This window comes from Dendrobates tinctorius, unplaced genomic scaffold, assembly GCF_039654945.1.
Source record: "Dendrobates tinctorius isolate UK_male_01 unplaced genomic scaffold, ASM3965494v1 ptg000003l, whole genome shotgun sequence".
NCBI classification, from domain to species: domain Eukaryota; kingdom Metazoa; phylum Chordata; class Amphibia; order Anura; family Dendrobatidae; genus Dendrobates; species Dendrobates tinctorius.
The window spans coordinates 96,324,829-96,350,774 of NW_027361671.1; the positions used below are offsets into that span (position 1 = coordinate 96,324,829).

At 41.3% G+C, this 25,946-nt stretch overlaps 1 protein-coding gene across 2 annotated transcripts in view; it reads right to left on the reverse strand.

Annotated features, from left to right (window-relative positions):
- WSCD2 (WSC domain containing 2) overlaps positions 1 to 25,946 on the reverse strand; it is a 606,696-nt gene that overhangs the window by 460,808 nt on the left and 119,942 nt on the right. The window contains exon 2 of one of the 2 annotated variants that reach the window (XM_073562051.1): positions 5,293 to 5,379. The exons of the other annotated variant lie outside the window; for it this stretch is intronic. The gene's annotated coding sequence lies outside the window, so the exon portion shown is untranslated. The remainder of the gene's footprint in view (positions 1 to 5,292; positions 5,380 to 25,946) is intronic. 2 annotated transcript variants of the gene reach the window in all.

Here is a 25,946-nt window from a genome sequence, read left to right on the forward strand (position 1 = left end):
TTGATAGGAAATTTAGATTGTGAGCGCCAATGGGGACAGTGCTGGTAATATCTGTAAAGCTCTGTGGAATATGATGGCATTATATGCTCTTATCTCCCACCTCAACTACTGCAACCTCCTACTCTCTGGCCTCCACTCTAGCACCACTCCAGTCCATCCTACACTCTGTTGCCCGACTAATCCACCTGTCTCCCCGCTATTCCCCAGCCTCCCCCCCATGCCAGGCCCTTCACTGGCTTCCTATTGCCCAGAAGCTCCAATTCAAAACCTAACCATAACATACAAAGCCATCCACAACCTGTCTCCTCCATACATCTGTGACATGGTCTCCAGGTACCTACCCGCATGCAACCTTCGATCATCTCAAGATCTCCTTCTCTACTCTCCCCTTATCTCTTCCTCCCACAGCCGCATACAAGACTTCTCCCATGCTTCCCCCATACTCTGGAACTTTCTGCCGCAACACATCAGACTCTCACCATCAACGGAAACCCTCAAGAAGAACCTGAAGACCCACCTGTTCCGACAAGCCTACAGCCTGCAATGATCCTCGGTCTACTGAACCACCGCACAACCTGCTCTACCCTCTCCTACTGTATCCTCACCCATCCCTGTAGACTGAGCCCTCATGGGCAGGGTCCCCTCTCCTTATGTACTTGTGTGTCCCTTGTCTTACACATGTTTATTATACTTGTCTACATTTCCCCTTTTCACATGTAAAGCGCCATGGAATAAATGGCGCTATATAAATGCATAATAATAATAATTATATAAGAAAATAAATTAATGACCTTTTGACCCGCTTGACTATACTCCATTATTCTCTGCTCTTCTATATACCACACTAGTACAGACTAGTATTGACCTTCTAATAGAGAACAAAAGTCTAAACTGATCACCATTAATCTGTACATTTTCTAAGATCAGGTGACTAGTGTTGAGCATTCCGATACCGCAAGTATCGGGTATCGGCCGATACTTGCTGTATCGGAATTCCGATACCGACTTCCGATATTTTTTCAATATCGGAATTCGGCATCGGAATCGGAAGTTCAAAGTTGATTGACAGACTGACGTCATCATGATGCGCGGTGTGTGCGCATCATGATGCGCCGTCATTTCGGGCCTTCCGGGGGTCTCTGCCGGCCTGCCGGGGGGCTGTGCCGGCCTGCCGGGGGGCTGTGTGGACTGCCTGGGGTCTGTACCGGCCTGCCGGGGGGCTGTGCCGGCCTGCCGGTGGTCTGTGCACCCTGTGGGGGGTCTGTACCGGCCTGCCGGGGGGCTGTGCCGGCCTGCCGGTGGTCTGTGCACCCTGTGGGGGTCTGTACCGGCCTGCCGGGGGGCTGTGCCGGCCTGCCGAGGGGCTGTGCTGATGTCCGGGGGTCTGTGCAAGCATCGTCCGATGGGACTACAAGTCCCATCGGGCGATGCCTGCTACCATGACAGTGATTGACACATTAGCCAATGATGGGACAGTAGTAGTCCCATCATCCGGCTAATGTGTTAAATGTAAAAAAAAAAAAAAAAAATTACATGCTACATACATACAACATGCATACTACATACATGCTACATTCATAAGACATACTACATACATGCTACATTCATACTACATAAATACTACATGCAACATACATACTACATATATACTACATACATACTACATATATACTACATGCATGCTACATACATACTGCATGCTACATACATACTACATGCTACATACATACCACATATATACTACATACATACTACATACATACTACATGCATGCTACATGCATGCTACATGCTACATACATAACACATATATACTACATGCATGCTACATACATACTACATATATACTACATGCATGCTACATACATACTACATGCTACATACATACCACATACATACTACATACATGCTACATACATACTACATATATACTACATGCATGCTACATACATACTACATATATACTACATGCATGCTACATACATACTGCATGCTACATACATACTACATACATACTACATGCTACATACATACCACATATATACTACATACATACAATACATTCATACAATACATACATAGACATACAGTACATATAACATAGAGTAACATACTTACCAATACTTGTCAAATTGTTCCCCGAAGCCATTGTCTTTTCCGGAATAAATATTAACATAACAAACCACAAAAATACTCACCCACGATCCGAAGCAGTCCACGAGTGTGTCCCACGACGATCTTGGGTAGAGAACTGCAGCATCAGATGATGCTGCCGTTCTCTACGGGCTGCAGGAATCCAATGACGGAAGGTAGGTATCCTTCCGCACTGTATTCCTCCGCCACTTAAAAAAAAAAAAGTCCCTAGTCTCACTTTATGCCATTGCTGCGTGGGAAATTCCCACACAGCAATGGCATAAAGTGAGACTAGGGACTTTTTTTTTTTTTAAGTGGCGGAGGAATACAGTGCGGAAGGATACCTACCTTCCGTCATTGGATTCCTGCAGCCCGTAGAGAACGGCAGCATCAGCTGATGCTGCAGTTCTCTACCCAAGATCGTCGTGGGACACACTCGTGGACTGCTTCGGATCGTGGGTGAGTATTTTTGTGGTTTGTTATGTTAATATTTATTCCGGAAAAGACAATGGCTTCGGGGAACAATGTGACAAGTATTGGTAAGTATGTTACTCTATGTTATATGTACTGTATGTCTATGTATGTATTGTATGAATGTATTGTATGTAGTATGTATGTAGTATATATGTGGTATGTATGTAGCATGTAGTATGTATGTAGTATGTATGTAGCATGCAGTATGTATGTAGCATGCAGGTAGTATATATGTAGTATGTATGTAGCATGTAGTATGTATGTAGCATGTAGTATGTATGTAGCATGCATGTAGTATATATGTAGTATGTATGTAGCATGTAGTATGTATGTAGCATGCATGTAGTATATATGTAGTATGTAGCATGTAGTATGTATGTAGCATGCATGTAGTATATATGTAGTATGTAGCATGTAGTATGTATGTAGCATGCATGTAGTATGTATGTAGCATGCATGTAGTATGTATGTGGTATGTATGTAGCATGTAGTATGTATGTAGCATGTAGTATGTATGTAGCATGCATGTAGTATATATGTAGTATGTATGTAGCATGTAGTATGTATGTAGCATGCATGTAGTATATATGTAGTATGTAGCATGTAGTATGTATGTAGCATGCATGTAGTATATATGTAGTATGTAGCATGTAGTATGTATGTAGCATGCATGTAGTATATATGTAGTATGTATGTAGCATGCATGTAGTATATATGTAGTATGTATGTAGCATGTAGTATGTATGTAGCATGCATGTAGTATATATGTAGTATGTAGCATGTAGTATGTATGTAGCATGCATGTAGTATATATGTAGTATGTAGCATGTAGTATGTATGTAGCATGCATGTAGTATGTATGTAGCATGCATGTAGTATGTATGTGGTATGTATGTAGCATGTAGTATGTATGTAGCATGTAGTATGTATGTAGCATGCATGTAGTATATATGTAGTATGTATGTAGCATGTAGTATGTATGTAGCATGCATGTAGTATATATGTAGTATGTAGCATGTAGTATGTATGTAGCATGCATGTAGTATATATGTAGTATGTAGCATGTAGTATGTATGTAGCATGCATGTAGTATATATGTAGTATGTATGTAGCATGCATGTAGTATATATGTGTTATGTATGTAGCATGTAGCATGCATGTAGCATGCATGTAGTATGTATGTAGTATGTATGTAGTATATATGTGGTATGTATGTAGCATGTAGTATGTATGTAGCATGCAGTATGTATGTAGCATGCATGTAGTATATATGTAGTATGTATGTAGTATATATGTAGTATGTATGTTGCATGTAGTATTTATGTAGTATGAATGTAGCATGTATGTAGTATGTCTTATGAATGTAGCATGTATGTAGTATGCATGTTGTATGTATGTAGCATGTAATTTTTTTTTTTTTTTTTTACATTTAACACATTAGCCGGATGATGGGACTACTACTGTCCCATCATTGGCTAATGTGTCAATCACTGTCATGGTAGCAGGCATCGCCCGATGGGACTTGTAGTCCCATCGGACGATGCCTGCACAGACCCCCGAAGCCTGCACAGACCACCGGCAGGCCGGCACAGCCCCCCGGAGCCTGCACAGACCACCGGCAGGCCGGCACAGCCCCCCGGCAGGCCGGCACAGCCCCCCGGAGCCTGCACAGCCCCCCGGCAGGCCGGCACAGCCCCCCGGCAGGCCGGCACAGCCCACCGGAGCCTGCACAGCCCCCCGGCAGGCCGGCACAGCCCCCCGGCAGGCCGGCACAGACCACCGGAGCCTGCACAGACCCCCTGGCAGGCCGGCACAGCCCCCCGAAAGGCCCGTACAGACCCCAGAGAGGCTGTACAAGGGCAGGAAAGGGTTTTTCTTATTCCGATACCGGAAGTCCCATAGACTTGAATGGGACTTCCGGTATCGGAATCGGCGATACCGATACTTTTTTTAAAGATCGGCCGATACCATCCGATACGATACTTTGAAGTATCGGACGGTATCGCTCAACTCTACAGGTGACACATAACTAAAGCCTACTATACTCGTTAGAATAATGTATGCTGAACCCACGGATGTCAATCGGTTTGGACAATAATCTAATGTTTTTGGTGCCGCAGACCAACTGATTGCCGAGGAAGATGTCAACTGGGCATGTCTGATTTCAGATTGCTGATTGCATTGCTCACCTGGAAATAAGCTGCCATCAGAGATGTCTGGAGGTGACCTTCTCTTAGAGAGCACAGGAGCACACAGACATATGAGTGCTACTGTGTATGGTAGAGATGGCCATGATGGTTATTGGACGAATGATCAGCCACAGATTTGTTCGTCCGACAGTCATGTAATGTGTAAAAGGGCTTAACCCCCTAACTATATATTAAACATAGCAAATAAACCTAAAACAAGCAAAAAAAACATTGATACCTTCGGTGTCATGACTTTCCAGTCACTCCAAGAGGTCAAGAGTATGATTAAACTAATCATTTGATTGAACGATATAGCCACCTGTTACTTCTAAGATGAAGCACAAGTAACTTGAAACAGGTTGTGTAAGAGAGAATCTGTAATGAATGGATTGCATTCTAATTGAAACATAAATATTAAAGACATTATGGCACCTAAATCACTATGCTTAGATCTGTGCTGAAGTAGCTTCTAGTATAACAGAATAAAACAGAATTACCTTTTGGGATCTACTGCTTTACTCACTGTATCGATATTTCCACTTGGATTTCATTAATTTTCTATTTGTGCACCCATCTATGAAATCCTGTTAAAAAATAAATTTTGGCAAGTTATAATAAATAGAAATTTACCTTTATTAATTGAAAGTGTCATCAATTCAGAAAGTTCCTAAGATAAAGCTAGACTACTTTACTGACCAATTTTGTGAATTTATGACTGATAGTTCTCTTCCTCATCAAATCATTCACAACACACATCACTACCATTTGGCTGTGCTACACTAAATATAATTTAATAATTTCAATTGCACCTGCTGATAATCACTAATTATCGAGTTTCACAGAAATATTTATATTTATCTGGTGTGGGTGAAAATTATAAAGGGAAGACTAGTGTACACAGTGGCATGTAAAAGTTTGGGCAAAAAAATGACTGTTATTGTGAACAGTTAAGCAAGTTGAAGATTAAATAATCTCTAAAAGGCCTATAGTTAAAGATGACACATTTCCTTTGTATTTTAGGCAAAAAAAAAATATTTTCATTTTTTCTTTCATTGTAAAAATTACAAAAAGGAGAATGGTCCCATGCTAAAGGTTTGGCACCTTTGGAGATTTGTGTACTCAGATGACTTTGACCAAGGTTTCAGTCCTTAATTAGCCTGTTAGGGCCCCGTCACACATAGTGAAGCACCAGCGATCCCGACAATGATATGACCTTGTCAGGATCGCTGGTGTGTCGCTACATGATCGCTGGTGAGCTGCCAAACAGGCAGCTTCACCAGCGATCAGCACCAGCGACATGCGGGTAACAAGTGACGCACGTCGCTTAGTTACGCACTGTGTACCTTAGTTACCAGCGCGCTGGTGCAGGGAGCTGGTAACCAAGGTACACATCGGGTTTCTAAGTGGCACGCGGCACTTAGAAGCCAGATGTGTACCTTGGTTACTAGCACCCTGCACCAACGCGCTGGTAACTAAGGTACACATCGGGTTTTTAAGCGCTGCGCGCCTCTTAGGGTCCCGATGTGTACCTTAGTTACCAGCGCCAGCTCGCTGGTCTCCCACTTGCCATATGCAGCGATGCGTGCTGGCCAGCGGGAGACCAGTGATCAAAAAAATGTCCTGGCCATTCCAGGAAGATCAGCGATACCGGCAGGGGGGCCGGTCGCTGGTAAGTGTCACACACAGCGATCTCGCTGATGAGATTGCTGTTGCGTCACAAAACTTGTGACTCAGCAGCGATCTCGCTAGCGAGATTGCTGTGTGTGACGGAGGCTTTAGGGTTATAGCTTGTTCACTATCATCGTTAGGAAAGGCCAGGTGATGCAAATTTCCCAGCTTTATAAAACCCAGCCTCCTCTACCCTTGTGCCAAAAAACAGCAGCTATGGATTCTTCTATGTATCTCCCTAGCACTCTGAAAATGAAAATTGTGGAGGTCTACAAAGCAGGAGAAGGCTATAAAACATAGCAAACAGTTTTCAAGTTGACCTTCCCTCATTTTGAAATATAATTATGAAATGGCAGTTAACAGGAACAGTGGAGGTCAAGATAATGTCTGGAAGACCAAACAAAATTTCAGCATCAGCTGCTTGCAGGATTGCTAGAGAGGCAAATCAGAAACTCCGCTTGACCACAAAGGATCTTCAGAAAGATGTAGAATACTCTGGAGTTGTGGTGCATTGTTCTACTGTTCAGAGACACCTGCACAAATATGACCTTCATGAAAGAGTCATCATAAGAAAACCTTTCAGGCATCCTCACCATAAAATTCAGCATCAGAAGTAACATAATAACATAGTTAACAAGGACGAAAAAAAGACATTTGTCCATGCAGTTCAGCCTATATTCCGTCAGAATAAATCCCAAGATCTACGTCCTTCTAAAGAACCTAATAACTAAGATACAATATTGTTACGCTCCAGGAAGACATCCAGGACTCTCTTGAACCCCTCAACTGAGTTCACAATCACTACCTCCTCAGGCAAGGAATTCCAGATTCTCAATGCCCTAACAGTATAGAATCCTGTTCTATGTTGGTGGAAAAACCTTCTCTCTGTGCAAAAGAACATCTAAACAAGCCTGATATATTTTGGAACCAAGTCCTGTGGACTAATGAGGCTAAAAATGAACTCTATGGCCACAATGATCAAAGGTATGTGTGGAGAAAAAAGGGCACAGAATTTCAAGAAAAGAATACTTTGTCAATCATTAAGGATGGGGGTAGATCAATCATGTTTTGGGGTTGTGTTGTAGCCAATGGTATGAGGAACATTTCATGGAAAGGAGGAAGAATGGATTGCATGAAATTTCAACACATTTTTGATGCAAACATAACACCTTTTGTAAAATAGCTGAAGCTGAAAAGAAGATGGCTTCGGCAAATGGATAATTCCTAAAACACACATCAAAATCCACAATGGACTACCTCAAAAGGTGAAAGCTGAAGAATTTGCAATGGCCCTCATAGTCCCCTGATATGAACATCATTGAAAATCTGTGGCTAGACCTCAAAATATCAGTGCATGCAAGATGACCCAGGAATCTCACAGAACTGAAAGAATTTTCCAAGAAAAAATGGATGTAAATCCCTCCAACAAGAAATGAAAGACTCATGACTGGCTACAAAAAGCACATACAAGCTGTGATACTTTCAAAAAGGGGTGCTGGCAGGTACTAACTACACAGGGTACCCAAACCTTTGCATTGGCTCATTTTCCTTTTAGTAATTTTTAAAATGTGAAAGATTAATATATTTTTTTGCCTAAAATTCAAAGGAAATGTGTCATCTTTAACTTTAGGTCTCTTAGAGATCATTTCATCTTCAACTTGCTTAACTCTTCACAAAAACAGTAATTTTGACCAGGGGTATCTAAACTTTTAAATCCACTGTAAGTGTATGTAAGTTATTCCAATCAGTTGTGTACAGATAGGAGAGGGGTCCCACAGCAAAATTATAGTGATGAAATTTGCTACCCAGGACCTAAAGGCCTGGTTTCAGTTTTCTATCTCAACTCTTGCCATGACTAGTGGGTTAATGTCCCATATATCTTCTGAGCCCTATTGGCCATTAGAAACTGCATGCTCTGCCTGTATAGCATGTACTACCAAAGTAATAATTGTTTAAAAAATGTCAATATCTATGCAAATATTAAACAGATGTGAAGTTAGAGCTTTACATAATTAAAAAGTACAAAGCTGCCCTGGAAGCTGGAAATATCTGTATAAATTCACCTTTAATAATGGACACTATTACTTTGGTGATAGTTCTCAAAAGGGATCAGGTATCAACAGGGATCTTTTTGAAAAAAATATTGCAACATCCACTGTAGTATATGCAGGAAATATGACTGTAATAAGAGGTTTGCTTCTCAAAAAGAAATAGTTTCTCTAGCTTTTGGCAAAGATGCAACTTGAAGTTTCTAGACAGCAATGCAAACTCTGCATCTGGGACAAAAACCAAGTTCCATTTATCATACTGTTGTCTTTGGGTATTATGTTTTGTATAGGTGCATATAGACAGCACCCTCCCATATGCTGCCAATCACAGCTCAGCAGAAGATCTAGCAGTCTCAGATGCTGCCGAGCTGTGATTAGTAGAGACAAGGAGGTAGGACTAAAAGCCTTACCCACTCCCCCATAAAGAAGGCTGTGGAGTTTAAAGACTCCCAGTTTTATTACAAAAGGATAAAATATATATACAATATACCAATGGCGCTAGTGTGCAGGGTTGATTCAGCAGCGAGTAAGGAACCCCCACACCACCAGGGGTGAAAATAAACAATTTAAACAAAATGATACTCGCGCTATGAATCAATGGAGAATAAAAAATGGGGGTATGTGCAAGGTACATTTATAGCACTTTATGGATCCCCCAGTGTGTTTGTTTCTGTTTTTATTTATGTCTGCATAGTTAGTTTTTATCTACTAATTGAGAGACTTCCTAAATGATTAGCAAGTACATGCCACTTGCTTCTATTGCTTAAAAGTCCGCTCACAGCGGTGAATCTACTGCTTAAAAGTTTGTTCACATTAGTGAACCGCCGGGCGTTTCCCACTGCACTCCTATTCAGAGGTAATAGTCACAGTGGGGGTATGTGCAAGGTACATATATAGCACTTTATGGTTCCCCCAGTGTGTTTGTTTCTGTTTTTATTTATATCTGTATAGTTATATGATAGGTGTTTTTAATTAACTATTAGAACACAATACCGACCATGCTCTTAGTCACTAGAGTCTAACCCGGACACTTCACACTTTTTTTTTTTTTTTTTATGACTTTGCATTTTCAGATTTAAAACTTATGCTTTGTTTCGTCTTTTTGTAGTTTGATCCACCAATACTCAGTACCCTCTAACATCTAATGCTTATGAGTTTATTGCCTTGATCCTACAGGTAACTATATATATATATATATATATTTTATTCTCCAGTTTTATTACAAGCAGAGATTTCACATACTGCCCTGGAAAAGCAACAAATGTGAATATCTCTGCAATGGAGAGATGCAGAACAAAACGGAAAAGAGATCCAGAATCAGGGGACCATATGGGTTTTTATAAGGTGTTTTTTAAAGAACATTGCATAGTCTACCTATCTATGCATCTATGTATCTATCTATAAATTATACTAGACACATGGAACATGTTTCATTTTATGTATTACTCCCTTAATTATTCTTGTGCTAATGATTAAGTTACATATTTCATTCCTCTCTGTAACAGGAACAGACTGTGTGACTTTAACACCTGAACTGCTAATAAATCATATTGGAATCTTATCTTCAAATTACTCTGCCCTTGTTAAGTAGCATAATTGAGAAGCTTTCAATCACCATTTGTCATGTGGTTAATGCAAAGTAAATGGAACTGGATGTGGTTTATCTTAGACAGAAGACCATTATCTATACTAGGGATTTCCATTTACAGCATTTACAGCTGATTAAGATGTATGCAGAGAACGAATAGCTACATAAGCATGGATGGATCAAATATTTGTAAAACATACTTCATATTTAGTTGGAAAAAAATGTAATTTGAGGAAATTGACTTTAGAAGAAAATAGTAGGAAGGTTTGTCCCTCCAAAGACCTTCTGTCCAAAAGATTATTCCATGAGCATTCACGCTTGGATTACCGTAACATGCAATGTAAAACTGCAGACAGCTCAGTCCACGGAATATCATGAGGAGCAATTGTAATTGGTACAAAAACACAACTCTTGTCTATTGTAATTCAACCTAAAATGCATCGGTCAGGATACCTGATGGAGAGAAAAGTCATGATGAAGCCTTTTAATAAAAGCTTTAGAAACCAGCTGGATCAATTGCTGTAACCCAGAATGCTTTATGCAAAATATATATGCGCACTGTGGGTCCTTAACTTATAATATTAACTCCTAGTGAGAACCAGTGTATGGTTATGAAGCCCAAAATGGCAATAAAAAAAAGAAAAAAACAATGACTTAAAGGCTAAATAGACACATGCAGCAAGTCCTTACAAATAAAAATCATAAAATTGTAACTAAGGTTAGCAAATCACTTTTTTATGTAGAGGCCAGATCTTTTCTAAAGATCTCGGCTCCTTTCACCTGGAAGTTATAACAGCCATCGGCCCTGTTGCAGGTAGAAATCAGTACAGAGAACAGTGAACATGGAACAATAAGATAATAGTTTAATAGTCTAATACCTATAAATATCAGTGGCATTGAAGGGGTGCTGAAATAAAAGTTGGCCTCAGGTTGTGTTCCTGAAAAAGGTCCAAGGTATGGGTGCAGCTTGGAGCGGGGCAACTAGGGTATGCGCCACTGCATTTTAGATGCAAGGCTAGGGTAATGAACTAAACAGTAGCAAAAGATCAAACTACTGCGTAAAGTCTAAAATCTACAAGAAGACACTGTCATTATAAATGGGAGGTGATGGTGGTGGGTGCACTGTGTAAAGTTTTTCATTGGCGTCACAGGATATACATGTAGAACTACATGTAGAACTATATTGCTTCACAAGGAGCTGTAGTGCTCATTTTGTCCAAAAGATGTGCTGATTTATTGTAATTTTACTAGCTATAGGTTGGATCATACAGCCATTATGTTATGGTGATCCAGGAGAGGCGATTGTAAGTTAAATATATTGAGACCATTGTAACTTGATGGATTACCAATATAAAAAAAAACAAAACCTAACAAAAACTTAATGAGCAAATACCCTGTAGTAAGTAAATAGTAATGGCAGGGTACTTATTTGACACTATTTGAATCAAAAAAAGCATAAAGCTATGTGCACACGTCGAGTAAATGGATGAAGCAATTTCTACATCTCTTGGCAGGAATAATGCAGCTGTCAAAACGTGCATTTTTGATGAATTTTGCCCTGCGCTTTTTGACTAATTTGATTGAGATCAATGGTGAAAAATGCTGGCAAAAATTCACAGAGAATTGACACGCAGCAAATTATTTTCTGCACCAAATCTGCATGTCAAAAATACTCATGAGTGCATGACACAAGTTTCTCATTCACTTTGAAGGCATCAGGTTTGCTTCAAGTTTTGCTAGCAAATCTGCATGGCAAAAACGCACCAAATCTGCAACATGTGCACAAGCCCTAAAAGTCATCCCACCGTGACATAGCGTACCCAATCAGGACAGTCCTATTTCTAGTATTAAACTTCTCTTTGGGTCAACAGACCCAAATATAAATTGGGCAGAGCAGGACCCCTGCCTGACTGTTCGGCCTCCTGCCCATGGGAAAAAACTATACCGTCAACTATCCTACTAATTTTGACCTTGATACTCATTCTGCCAGTTCTGAATAATTATTTAAGCAGCTTGCAATCAGTTAACATACAATACATGCATATTCAGTCAATTTTCAATGTACTAACAGGGAATGAACCAGAATTAGAAATAGCTAGTCTAAAAGATTGCCCAGAGAGAGAGGGACACAATTTGCATTCATAATTATGGAGTTATTTTAGGCTATAGTACATATTTCATTGGTCTTGTGGAGGATTTCTACCTGTAAAAATCTATATTTTTTATGTGATGCGTTATAAACTAATTTAAGTTGTTTGAGTTAAACTACTTTCATATGTATTAAATCAATACATAGATCAGTCAGCAAAATGGTGTAAGGGATTTTTATCTGAATTTGACATCAAACTACATGCAAAATTTGGTGGTACTATACATGTAAGCAAATGTTAAAAGGAGCAGGTGCATTTTGGAGGGATACCATGCCCGCTGCAACAGTGTGAGTATGCCAAGCATTAGCTGAGTCATAATGTGCATCTGCTCATGCATAATACATTATGATATATTTGACCCACATCAGAAAATGTTCATTTACTTCGCCAGCAAACAAAATGTACATTATAAAAAGATAGTTAAGAATTGACGTCTTAAATCATCTTTTGAATACTATAGGTTTAAAAAATAAGCCATTTTGCCTAAATTAGCCATTAAACTTAGTGTAACTTTCCCTATTTAAGATACTTGTAAAGAGGCTGAACTTTCACAGAAGGTATCACACATTCTTCTTGGGTTTAGTGTAACTGAAGAGCTTGAGCACAATTTGTTCTACTGATCATTACAATGACAGCAGTACAAAGACCTGTCTTGTAGTTTAAGGAACAAATCTAAGAAAGGACAGAACCAGCAACAGAAAATCACCAGGGAAGAGGTGTCTGGAAAAGTGATAAGAACACCTATATAGCACTTAATAAATAATCTTTGTATAGGAAAATAATATCACGGCTCTTTTATCCCGCTTTTATAGACTTAAAAATAACCTGTCAACTTGGAAAAAAATGATATTTGCCTGTAGATACTGTATAAGGTTAATCTGCAGGTAAAAAGCATTACTGTCATGGTTAGGACATGGTTAATGTCCTGTTCTCACAGAGTTAACTTTTGCCGGCCTATCTTTGGATCTGGGAGGGGTATTTATACTCACTCCAAATTAGCATTCTCTGTTAGTTATACTGTTGTTCTGGTGTGTCTGACCCCTGGTGTGCGTGTATTCTGCATTGTTTGTTTGCTTCCTGTGTATGACCCGACTTGTTCCTTCACTCTGTACTCCATCACTCATTTTGGTACTATTGTCTTTTCTGGTTCTGACCTCCTGGCTTGGCTATCGTTACTCCGTCACAGTTTACCCCTATTGTACCATCTATTGCCCGTTCTGGTTTTCTGATCTATTGCTACGTCCTGACCATCCATTCTGTCTAATCCTTTGGTACTGTATTGCTATCTTGTGCTTTGACCTTAGCTTGATCTGGTTTCTGTCTCTGTCTATGCCCCTTGGTAACATTGTCCTGTAGTTACCTTTCTAGGAGTTTCCCTGTAGCTCCTAGCTCTGTGCAGCTTAAGCCACGCCCCCAGCAGTCACATGCTTCAAGTCCTGGAGCATGCATTGTCACCACTGCTGCCTGCTCCACGGGTATCTTTGTGCAGTCTTTGTACTCAGGACACACGCACTGGCTCAGTGAGCAAGTGCAGTGCGGTGTTCCTGACAATTACAATGCTGCCTGGCTGCCTTACTAAAGTGCTGCTACCAGGAGAAAATTAACTTATTTCCTCCCAGAAGTGACCGTAGCAGCTCAGTGCATGGCTCTATGGCTGAAAGCCAGCGAGTTCCAGGAGGAAATAAGTTCGTGTTCTCCGGGGAGCCGCACTTTCAGTAACATGTCAAGGAAGCATTTTAATACCACTTATATGCAGATTAACACTATATATGAATGTAAATAGCATTTTCTGAGGTGACAATGTCACGACTCTGCTGTCGGATATCATAGGCCAGGGGTTCCTTCCCTGTCCCTAGCGCTAGGGTGCCCTAGCTATCCCTGCTCCCCGAATTTCTTCTAATGGTGAAGACACTGGGGCCATGAACCTTACTGAGCTCCACCCTTAATCTGTTCTGTCCCCAACCTAGACAAGTGGGTAGTAGTAATGTATGAAAATACACAAACCAGACACGGGAATGTGTACAGGAATAAAGGAAAATACCAATCACACTGATATGTGCTCAATAACAGAGTAGAACACTGGAGAGTGAAGGAAGGAAAAAAACAAATAGGAGGGGATGAGGAAATGCACACAACCGAATAACAAAGCAACAGTCTTTAGATAGAAACGCCTCCTCAAAACAACGAACTACTGTAGCTGCAGAGTCAGGTAGCAAGAAACTGTAAAAATGTATATTGAGACCAAATGGCGCTTAGAGCCAAATAATTATAGATGCGATGGCCCCCGTATAACTGTTACAGATAAACGTGTGGCAGTAGTATTGATTATGTAACAGTTCTACAGTAGTAGGGGGTTGTAATCTTACAGGATATGTGGTATCAGGGTGGTTGCAGAGAGGTGTAACAGTATCATGCTGTGCCACAAGGAGTAATATGCAGAGGTATTACCTGTACTGCTGCCGAATGGTGAGAGAATAGGATGCGTTTCATAAATGCAATTTCCCCTTATGGTAGCTACAGATCAGCATGTAGTAATGGTCATGCCCATGCAGCAGTTCTGTTTGCTACTAGATGATGGGAAAGCAGGAAGCAGTTGTAGCGATCGGCACAGAAATGAAAGATGTACCATTTAGTGTGGATCCTAGCGTGAAGCAGCTGAAATGACCATTGATGCACATGGTATAGGTATGTCCAAGGTCTGAGCATACTTGCACAAGCTGTCGTGATGCAGCAGATACGGGGAGACAGGCACGGTACAGTGAGTCCTGCTGTAGCCTTGCTCCGGAGGTAGATGGCAGTTGTGATCTGTATGTATTGTGTCAGGATGACTTCAAAGGGTGCCGGGGTGAGTGGTTCCTGTGTGAGGGGGCCCACTAAACCATGGAGATGTGGCGGGGAGCCACGTAAAAAAGTTCAAAGGGGCTGCTAGGCAGTGGTTCTAAGTTACAAACGCTGCTCCGGCCCCCGACACCACAACATTGCACTAAAATGCAATAACAGGTGATGAAAACATCATACCTGCCCCAAAATTGTATCAGCTCAGGATGTAAAAAAAAGTTCTCATTCAGCCCCAGAATGGAGACTCTACAGATTTCGGAAAATGTCGACATAATCAATTTTTTTTCCTTACACATTACAAATTTTTTCTCATCACTCAAATATAAGCAACCTATATGTTTGGAACTTGCATATAGTTGTACTAACCTGGGGCATCATATTACGAGGTCACCTTAAGCATTTATTGAACATGGTAAATAAAAAAAACACAAAAAACAATTGTGGAATTGCACTTTTTTTGCTATTTCACTGCAGTTGAAACTTTTTAACATCTTCCAGAATGCTATATGGTAAAATCAATGATGTAGATCAAAAAATCAACTAATCCCATAAAAAACAAGCCATCATGCGGCTATATTGATGGAAAAATAAAAAAGTTATGGCTCTGGGAAGAAGAGGAGCGAAAAACTAAAGCAAAAAAATTGAAAACTGCATGGTCTTGAAGCCGTTAAAGATGCAAAACCCTTTAAAGAAGGCTGTACTTAATTTCACAGTCTTTTTGTAAAGTACTGTTTATCTCACCACACTATTTCTTTACTGGTTATTCTATAAGAAAGCTTGAAATAACATTAATACAATGGTAAGCAGATTCAGCAGATCACTTGAAATTTGCAGCAAACTTAATTTTGCTATTAAGTTTTCAATGCAAATCAATATTCCTTATTATACTCTGGGTTCGCTCTCCAGACCCCAAAGCATAGAATACATGGGGTGAAAAAATAAATTAACACTTATGATACTAACCTGTTCCACTGGCGCATCGTGCCTTCTTCACAGAGCTTCTTCAGCAATCTTCACTCTGCACTGGGACTTCATGACGTCACATGGCTTGTCTTGGCTCTATGTCATCATCAATGCTGTGTAGTCACAACATGCATCACGACATCATTTTTTAACATTTTTCACTCTACAGTTCAGCAAAATGGCATTCACCTGGCCACCATATTGCTCAATTTGCAAAGCAAAACAAAAAGAATCTAATTCTAGAGAGTTAGAATTTTTGCAAAATATAAGGCAAAGTTAATTTTCCTCTAAAAGATTTGCTCATCTCTAGTAAGAGAAAGCCCTAAGAGAAATCTCCTGCTATGAAAAATAGATGCTGAACTTGTGCTGAATTTTAGGGTGTGTTTTTTCACACGATCTGTACTGCCACGCACAAAGTTGGATAATGTTGCCGCTTAAATATAATACTTCGTTCTAGAAGAGAAAAATAAACATTTAAAGAGGTTGTCCAAAGGCGGGGAGAGTGAAGCAATGCTGATTGGTGCAGGGATCGTGTACATAATGGATCGCGATGCCCTGGAGAACCAGTGCTGACACTGCTATAGCAGCACAGGTACCAGAAGTGAGTTTAGGTTTTATTATGTTACACGGGGGAAAAATTGGGATTCAGAAGAGGTTGTCTGGGTAGTGGGCAATGCCTTAATGATTTGATTGTTAGTCTGCAACTTTTTATTTCTGATGACCTGAAGGAAATTGCTTCTGCTTGTTAATGAACTTCCCGTAAAATTTGACTCTGATCTTGCACCATATACTACATAAGCTCATTCGATTTACCGTATATAGTCGAGTATAAGCTGAGTTTTTTAGCTTTTTTTTGTGCTGAAAACACCCCCCCTCAGCTTATACTCGAGTGAGGTGTCCAGGATATAGAGGGGCAGCGGCGGGGCAGCAGGTCATAGAGGCAGGAGCCAGCTGCTGCAGCCAACTCCGGTGCCCGCTGCTAAAGAGAAATGAATATTCACTGCACTGGCAATGAATATTCATTTCTCTCTAATAGCGCACACAATGTCAGCCGCAGCAGCCAGCAGCTGCAGCTTAAGAGAGGTGAAAATTCATTTCTCGTAAGTAGTGGCACACGTGACGGCCCGGCGGCTGACACTGTGTGCGCTACTTAATACTCACTGCTCCCCACACACATAGTTCCGGTTTTGGGATTCGGGAACGGTAAGTTTTCCAGCAGCTGTGCTCTGCTTGTGAGCAGCACATGATGTCTTTGCATTTCGCTGCTTAGAAGCATAAACCAGCTGCTGGCTCCAGGACAAGACAATGCGAGGGAGCGCAAGAAGGTAAGTGTAATGGTTTATTTTTTTATGCTTTTAATGGGGGCCATTCATTCCAGGATATGAATGCTGTCATGCATACATGGATAGGGATGGAGCCATGCATACAAGGATGGGGATGGAGCCGTGCATACAAGAATTGGGATGGAGTCGTGCATACAAGAATAGGAATGGGGCCATGCATACAAGGATAGGGATGGGGCCATGCATACAAGGATAGGAAAGGGGCCATGCATACAAGGATAGGAAAGGGGCCATGCATACAAGGATAGGGATGGGGCCATGTATACAAGGATAGCGATGGGGCCATGCACACAGGGTTAGGGATGGAGCCATGCATTCAAGCATAGGGATGCGGCCATGCATACATAGATAGGGATGGGGGCCATGCATACAAGGATAGGGATGGGTTCCAATCATACCAGGATAGAGATGAGGAGTCTTGCATAGCAGGAGAGGGATGAGGAATCTTGCATACAAGGATAGGGATAAGGAACCTTGCATACCAGGATGGGGATGAGGGGACAATGCATACCAGGCTTATACTTGAGTCAATAAAAGTTTTCCAGTTTTTTAGCTAAAATTAGGAGCCCCTGCCTATACACGGGACAGCATATACTCGAGTATATATGGTAGTTTTTTTTTTAAACCTGGCATTTTCAGAAAAGCATTTTACCTGCAGGGTTATTCTGTAGACAAATAGAGTTTAAATCCTATGTAGCCGATCTACAGGAGCATCGGCTGCAAGGAGAAAATTTAGTTTTAATGATTCTCTGAGTCAACAGGGTGGTGCAGTGGAGTGATTATATCACCACTTAACTTTTCAGTAAGCGTGGCTGTGATCACTCTCTGGCACTCTTATTGACCGCCTGCACTGCAGGGTGTCTGTATGAAGAGCAGGCTGTCAGTCAAAGTGCCATTACGTGATTACAGTTGCGCTCAAAGTATAAAGTGTGATGATGTAATCACTCCTCTGCAACAGCCTATTGACTCACAGAGAGTAGTTACAGGAAGGTTAAGTCTTCATATTTTGCATATAGCCACTTCTATAGTAAAGCCCCCGTTTTGTGACGCAACAGCGATCTCACCAGCGAGATCGCTGTGTGTGACACTTCTCAGTGACCGGCCCCCCTGCCAGGTAATGCTGATCATCCTGGAATGGCCAGGACTAGAGTTGAGCGACTTTGGTCGGATCGGGTTTCATGAAACAAAATTTGCTTCAGATGAAACTGGTCCGACTAGGGCAAAAAAAGTCGGAGTTTCGTCCGAAACCCGACTCCAATGCAAGTCAATGGGAAATAAAAGTCGGCATTGAGCGGATGACATTCATCCACTCAATGCCGACTTTTATTCCTCATTGACTTGCATTGGGGTCGGGTTTCGGACGAAACTCCGACTTTTTTTGTCCTAGTCGGACCAGTTTCATCTGAAACAAATTTTGTTTCATGAAACTCGATCCGACCAAAGTTGCTCAACTCTAGCCAGGACATTTTTTTGATCGCTGGTCTCCCGCTGGCCAGCACGCATCGCTGCGTGTGACAGGCGGGAGACCAGCGATCAGCGAGCTGCCGCTGGTAACTAAGGTAAACACCGGGTTTAGAAACCCGATGTGTACCTTAGTTACCAGCACGCTGGTGCAGGGAGCTGGTAACCAAGGTGCACATCGGGTTTCTAAGTGCTGCTCGCCACTTAGAAACCCGATGTGTATCTTGGTTACCAGCCCCCTGCACCAGCGCGCTGGTAACTAAGGTACACAGTGGGTAACTAAGCGACGTGCATCGCTTGTTACCCACGTGTTGCTGGTGCTGATCGCTGGTGAAGTTGCCTGTTTGGCAGCTCACCAGCGATCATGTAGTGACACACCAGCGATCCTGACAAGGTAATATCGTTGTCGGGATCGCTGGTGTGTCGCTATGTGTGACGGGGCCCCAAGTCATTTACATAGGATTTAAAAGAACCATTCATGTAAAAAAAAACACTATTAAAATGCAGATATGGGGTTAGTCTGTACGACAAAAAGCATTCTAAAGCTGTGCGGCTGTCGCAATGATAGCCCGGCTACAAGGAGGAAATTAACTTTTTTCCTCCCGGCAGCTTCAAGATTTCAGTCATAGGGGTCCAGCTTCAGTCACCGCTCAGTACATAGTGATCCATGGCAGTAACCTAACTAACTGATTCTGCCACTGCACTGATGCAATCCCTATATCTGAAGGTTAATAGCATTTCTGGAAACGCAAGCTTCCCTTCTATATAGAAAACACCATCACTGTTAATTCACATTGCCTGATAGTGACACCTATTACATAAATATTAGCTATGTAATATTGTTTGTCACAATTGCATTAAAAATATTGTAAAAAAAAGACAATGCAAGATTAGTGTTAGGATATTTTGTCTATAAAAATAATATTCATAATGGCTGTAAAAACTGTTTGAACAAGCTCTATATCTGACATTATCTTTCCACGTGGTTATTCTGTCAATATGCAGTATAATTTTGCATCAAGCATAATTGCTTGATTTTACAGAGAATACTATACTGTGTGGGGAAGAGATGGCAGGGTAATAATCAGGCAGATAGAGAGTTTCGTTTTTTTGACACACAACCAACCCATTATTCCGAATCTGATAGCTTAAACACAACATTAAAATAGAGCTACTATTCTCCGCTCATTCCTTTGCTATGGCACCAGTGTCAGAGCACAAAATAGTCTGCATTGATTACTTTGCACAGACAAAGGCATTCATTAATATCCTATTAATCCACCAATTCTAGGGCTTGTACAATACTACCTTATATTAAAGCATCTACATACAAAGCACTACTGTTCAGTGCCAGGAGCAGATAGGTCACTAATATTAGTTTAGTATTATTTGTGTTAATCGCAATATGCAAGGATGATCTATGAATCTAACTTCACAATGTACATCTAAGCATAACCTCAATGTAATTTATGCAGAAAAAAATTGGTTGATCTGAAAGCTACATGAGATTCCAGGTTCATCGTTAGCGACATTTGGTAGTTGCTGGTTTTCAGTCAGCTCTCAGATTTTATCCTTGTAAACAAGCGAGAAGGAGTCTGTATCCTCTAGTAAAATCAGATAATTATTTTATTACTGAATAGATTAGAAATATATAAATAGACAAAATAATACAATAGTAATATGGCTGAGTGTCAAAGAGAGGCCTAGGTGCAACAAAAGTGCAGTACTAATGACAGCAGGTGGGAAGAAGACCAAGCGAAATGCACGTCAGGGCACCAGTGCAGTTCCAGTGACAACCATGGGTAAGGAATAAGTATGGGGTTATGACCTGATGACTATCCCTTGCTAATCAGTCATCAAGTCATAACCCCATATTTATTCCTTACCCATGGTTGTCACGAGAACCGCAAGTGGTGCCCTGACGTGCGTTTCGCGTGGGCTTCTTCCCACCTGCTGTCATTAGTACTGCACTTTTGTTGCACCTAGGCCTCTCTTTGACACTCAGCCATAATACTATTGTATTATTTTGTCCATTTATATATTTGTGATCTATTCAGTAATAAAATGATTATCTGATTTTACTTGAGGATACAGACTCCTTCTTCTCGCATGTTTACAACTATTGGTGGAGTTTTCTTATGGCTAACGTCATTTGGTGGTTTGGGTAATCTTCTGACCACTATATGATAGTATGTTTTCTGCTATTGGGATTTTGTATTACTCAGATGTTATCCTGCCTGAAAGTACAAATCATATGTTCTGTTCACATCAGAATCAGAGGACAGAAACCAGACTTGATTATGACCTTGGGTGGCATCAAACACTGATGGTTTCTGCCATCTTGTTCACAGCCAATAAACTGGGACCACCTTACTGACCACACCGCTTACAGAGTGAGAAATTTCTCAGGCTGCGAGCGTTGATGTCAGGAAGGTTATCGCAGTTCACAGCCAATGAACCTTATTCATCAGCTCTTTATGCAGCAGTCGGATTAACACACTACAGCTAGTGTGTTCCAGATGTCATGCTGAGGAGTCACATTACTGATCTCAGCGCTCAGCACTGCACAAACTATGTGGTAGAATTGGTGATTGACGTGGGATGTTTTTAAAGGTAATAAATGGGTAAAAGAGGGTCTGTGAGTGTTTTGTACAATCAAATAACTTTTCTCTGTGTGTGTTTATTACTTTTGTCTAAGGGGTTAGTAATGGTGGTGTCTGATAGATGACTCTCCATTACTATCCCTTGGACTTGATGTCAACAGAAACTACACAGCTGTCACCAGCCCCAAAATACTACCCCACTTGCCAATGCACAAATGAAAACAGGAAGAGCCAGGAAAAGTGCAAGGCTTGGTGCATCTAATGGATGCACCTTTTCCAGGGCAGCTGCAGGCTGCTATTTTTAGGCTGGGGTGGGCCAAATACCCATGGACCTTCCCAGCCTGAGAATACCAGCCCAGAGCTGTCTGCTTTATTTTGTCTAGTTATCAAAAATAGATGGAATCCCATGCCGTTTTTCTTAATTCTTAAAGAAATAATAAAAAAAGACAAGTGGGACCCTCTATTTTTGAAAACCAGCCAAGATAAACTGTGTTGGAGTCACCATACATTTCCAGGGGAGTAGAAGGGTGAGGTACAGAAGGTTCATCATAGAAAGAGGTAAGGGAGAGGGGAAAGGTTGGAGCTGTTCACTTTGATAGTATAGATGATCCTGGGAGTCTTAGCACGCAAGAAATATGTAAAATGCATAAGATGTTGAGGTTTTTTAACTTTTATGGACTTTTATCTTGATTCAAAAGACTTACAGTTTTTATCCAGTTGGTTGTGCTGGAGACTACTCTTGATTTTTTTTTTCTAGGTTCATCATACTGTATGTTTGGAAGGTACTGTGGAGGAATTCACTGTAGTGGTATCTGAATGTGTTTGTGGGCACTTATGTTAACATTATACTTTATTTGTGCAATGAAAGCGGGATCCAGTGCTCCATTACAAGGAAAATTAGAGGGCACACAATACGTGCAGTAATTATGACACATACAACAGCAGTGCAGTTTTCTGCACTTCCGATCATGCGTAGTGCGCTTCTCTGAAACTGGGACGTGTACACCCGGCTTCAGAGGATCAATTATGCGAGGGGAAGAAGATGCGCGTGTGCGCAAGGTAAGTATAGCGCTTGTGTGATGCTGGTGCTTGTAAATTATGGGGCCACATGGGCATGACAACATCTCAGTGAGCCAACTAGTCTGGGGACACTAACGTCCAATCGACTGTTTATGTATGTAATGTAATGCAGGGACTGTTTACATATGCAAATGCAACTGCTGGTGGTTCTGGGGGCACGGGGGACCTGACCAGTTCCCTTTAACATTTTTTAAAAATTACGTTTTTTTATGCTGTGATATAGCAGCGCTGTGTAACCTAAGTCAAGATAACTTTTACTAGATCTGTATACTAGAATAAAGAAAGGTCATGCAACTTGGATATTAACATGTTCGATAATTTGTTTTCAAGAGCGTTAAGCCACTGGCAGAGTTGTATGGCAGCATCTTACTCCACTCTCCTTTGAGGTTATATGGGATATGTTGGGTATGCATGTGTATAGGGGGATTAAAGGAGTATCCTTTAAGGGGGTTTTACACTAAGCAATATCGCTAGCAATATCGCTAAAACGTCACTGGTTTTGTGACGTTATAGCGATATTGCTAGCGATATCGCTATGTGTGATACTTACCAGCGACCGGCTCCCCCGCTGCTCATCGCTGATCGCGCGAGAATGTCCGGCTCCATTTCTCATCGTCTGCTTCCTGCTGGGCTTCCTGCTGTGACGTCCAGCGACGCGTGGAGGCGGGCGGGAGGACGCAGGATCGCTGTGTGTGAATGGTAAGTATCGTGCGCTGCGTCGCTGCTGCATCGCTGTGAGGTCTTTCTGTATGAAAGCTCACTAGCGATCATTTAGCGATGCACCAGCGATCCTGACCGGGTCGGATCACTGGTTGGATCGCTGGTGCATCGCTAAATGTAAAAGGGCCTTTAGATAATAAGTCTTTGAGTGAAAATAATCTAATTACCTAAGGCCAGAGTTAACACACTATCATATCATGTCGATCAGCAATACAGAAAGTAAAGGATATCAGGCTTGATAAATATATAATTATACAGCTCTGGCAAAAATTAAAGGCCCCGTCACACACTGCGATCTCGCTAGTGAGATCGCTGATTTTGTGATGCCACAGCGATCTTGCCAGCGAGATCACTGTGTGTGACGGGGATCAGCCGGGTATTGCTGATCATGCTTGATCGGCCTGGGCCATTTTTTGATCGCTGGTCTCCCGCTGGCCAGCACGCATCGCTGCGTGTGGCAGCGAGAGACCAGCGATCAGTGACGCTGGACGCTGGTTTCTAATGTAAACATTAGGTATCCAGGAGCAGGCAGATCTCACCAGCGATCAGGACCAGCGACTATGCGCGCAGCACTTAGAAACTCGCTGTTTACCTTGGATACCAGCTCCCTGCGCCAGCACGCTGGTATCTAAGGTACACAGTGGGTAACTAAGTGACGCGCGCGTTTAGTTACCCGCGGTTTACCTTGGATACCAGCTCCAGCTCGATGATCGATGGTCTTCCGCCTGCCACACGCAGCGATGCGTGCCAGCCAGCGCGAGACCAACAATCAAAAAAATGTCCAGGATTTTCAAGCACAATCATCGATACCCGGCGGGGGGGCGGTCGCTGTTACATGTCACACACAGCGATATCGCTGGTGAGACTGCTGTTGCGTCACAAAACTTTTGACTCAGCAGCGATCTCGCTAGCAATCTCACTGTGTGTTACGGGGGCTTTAGGTTGCTAAAGATCTCTGCATGAGAGTCCTGCTTATCACAGGACAATGCACCACTGAGAACAATGATCTTTTGTGCTGCATAAAAGATCATTTCACCCTATGAACAAGGTTTTTGCTCTTTCACTGGGTGATCGGCAACCTGTTTACGTGGCGTGATAATTGTGAAACGCTCATTTACAATTATCTTACAGTGTAAATACACCTTAAACACAATGAGGTTTTGCAATCTTGCTATGTTGCTATTGAGATTTATTGATTAGTAGCCTGTTGTGGGATATAATCTGAGTCGTTTTAGTCAGGCATTTGGTATATAAAACAGAGGCATTATATTTTAACATGCAAGAAGCTGACATTATCACTGTTACGTAAAATGAAAAATACAGAGCCATAAACACAGACTTCAACAGGTCCTTCTTTTTCAAATCTTGAGCTATTTCAGGAGCAGCGCATTGCTAGACAGTTCTGTTTGCCTTTACACCAACCATCGTATTCATCTATTCAGCAAACAATTCATGCATGAAATGTCTTCAATCTCATTATGTCAATGGCCAGAGAAATGTGCTCCAGAACAAATGTCAATAGGTTCTTGGATGAGTATTATGAACAGCCAAGGAAACCCAAAATGCCATAACTGTAAGCTATAGATGTGCTAACTAAGGTAACCAGGTCCTGCTACGGTGAAACCTCTTGACCTTAGACAATACACCAGAGGGTGCAGATCATCCCTTAGAAACGGTGTGTAATTGAAATGTTTGAGATTCAGGATTCAAGCCTGCCCTCCAACCTGGTGATGGTCAAATGCTCATTCTATTTTTCATAGAAACTGATTGGGATAATTGCTTCATAAAATACCACAACAAAGAGACGTAGTGTATTTTAATCACTTTCCAGAGTTGAAGATTTAGAATTAGTATTTCATTTCAAGGTCCCATAGCCTTTCTCCAGTGTGCATAAATTAAAATCAAATCATTAAACAGTGAATAAATCTTTAGACAGAAGCCAAATTCAGCAATGCATTTTGACAGTTGCGAATATGATGGTAATGCTTCAATATATAGGGTTCAATAAATGAGTCTAATAATAGTGAGTTTCTTTCTAAACATAATTTTATTGTTATATTGATGCACAGTCCTCACAAAACATTTATTGGAATCATGAGGCCATTTCCAGACATTAATAAATCATAAATGTTAGGAACAGGGAGGTTTGACATTTGAATGTTTTAAAAGATTGTAATCTGCAAAGGTAAGGTAATTGTCAAATATAGATCGAATTCAACTCAGAGTAATCCTATCTTTTGTAAACTCTCTAACATATGAATGAGCAAACAAATGGTGGCATCTTTTTAATACAGTGGTAAAATGGTCGGCTTAGAGTAATAATAACCCTATTGTCTCTTAATATAAAAGAAGAAACAATTATTATTATTTATTTATATAGCACCATTGATTCTATGGTACTGTACATAAGAAGGGGTTACATACAAATTACAAATATCGTTTACAGACTGATACAGAGGGGAGAGGACCCTGTCCTTTCGGGCTTACATGCTACAAGATGGTGGGGAAGGAGACAGTAGGTTGGTGGATTGCAGCAGTTCCGGTGTTGGTTGAGGTGATATCTCCAGTAGTGGTGAGGAGGTAGCGGGGTCATTGCAGGCTGTAGGCTTTCTTGAAGAGGTGAGTTTTCAGGTTCCGTCTGAAGGATCCAAATGTGGTTGATAGTCGGACTTGTTGGGGCAAAGAATCC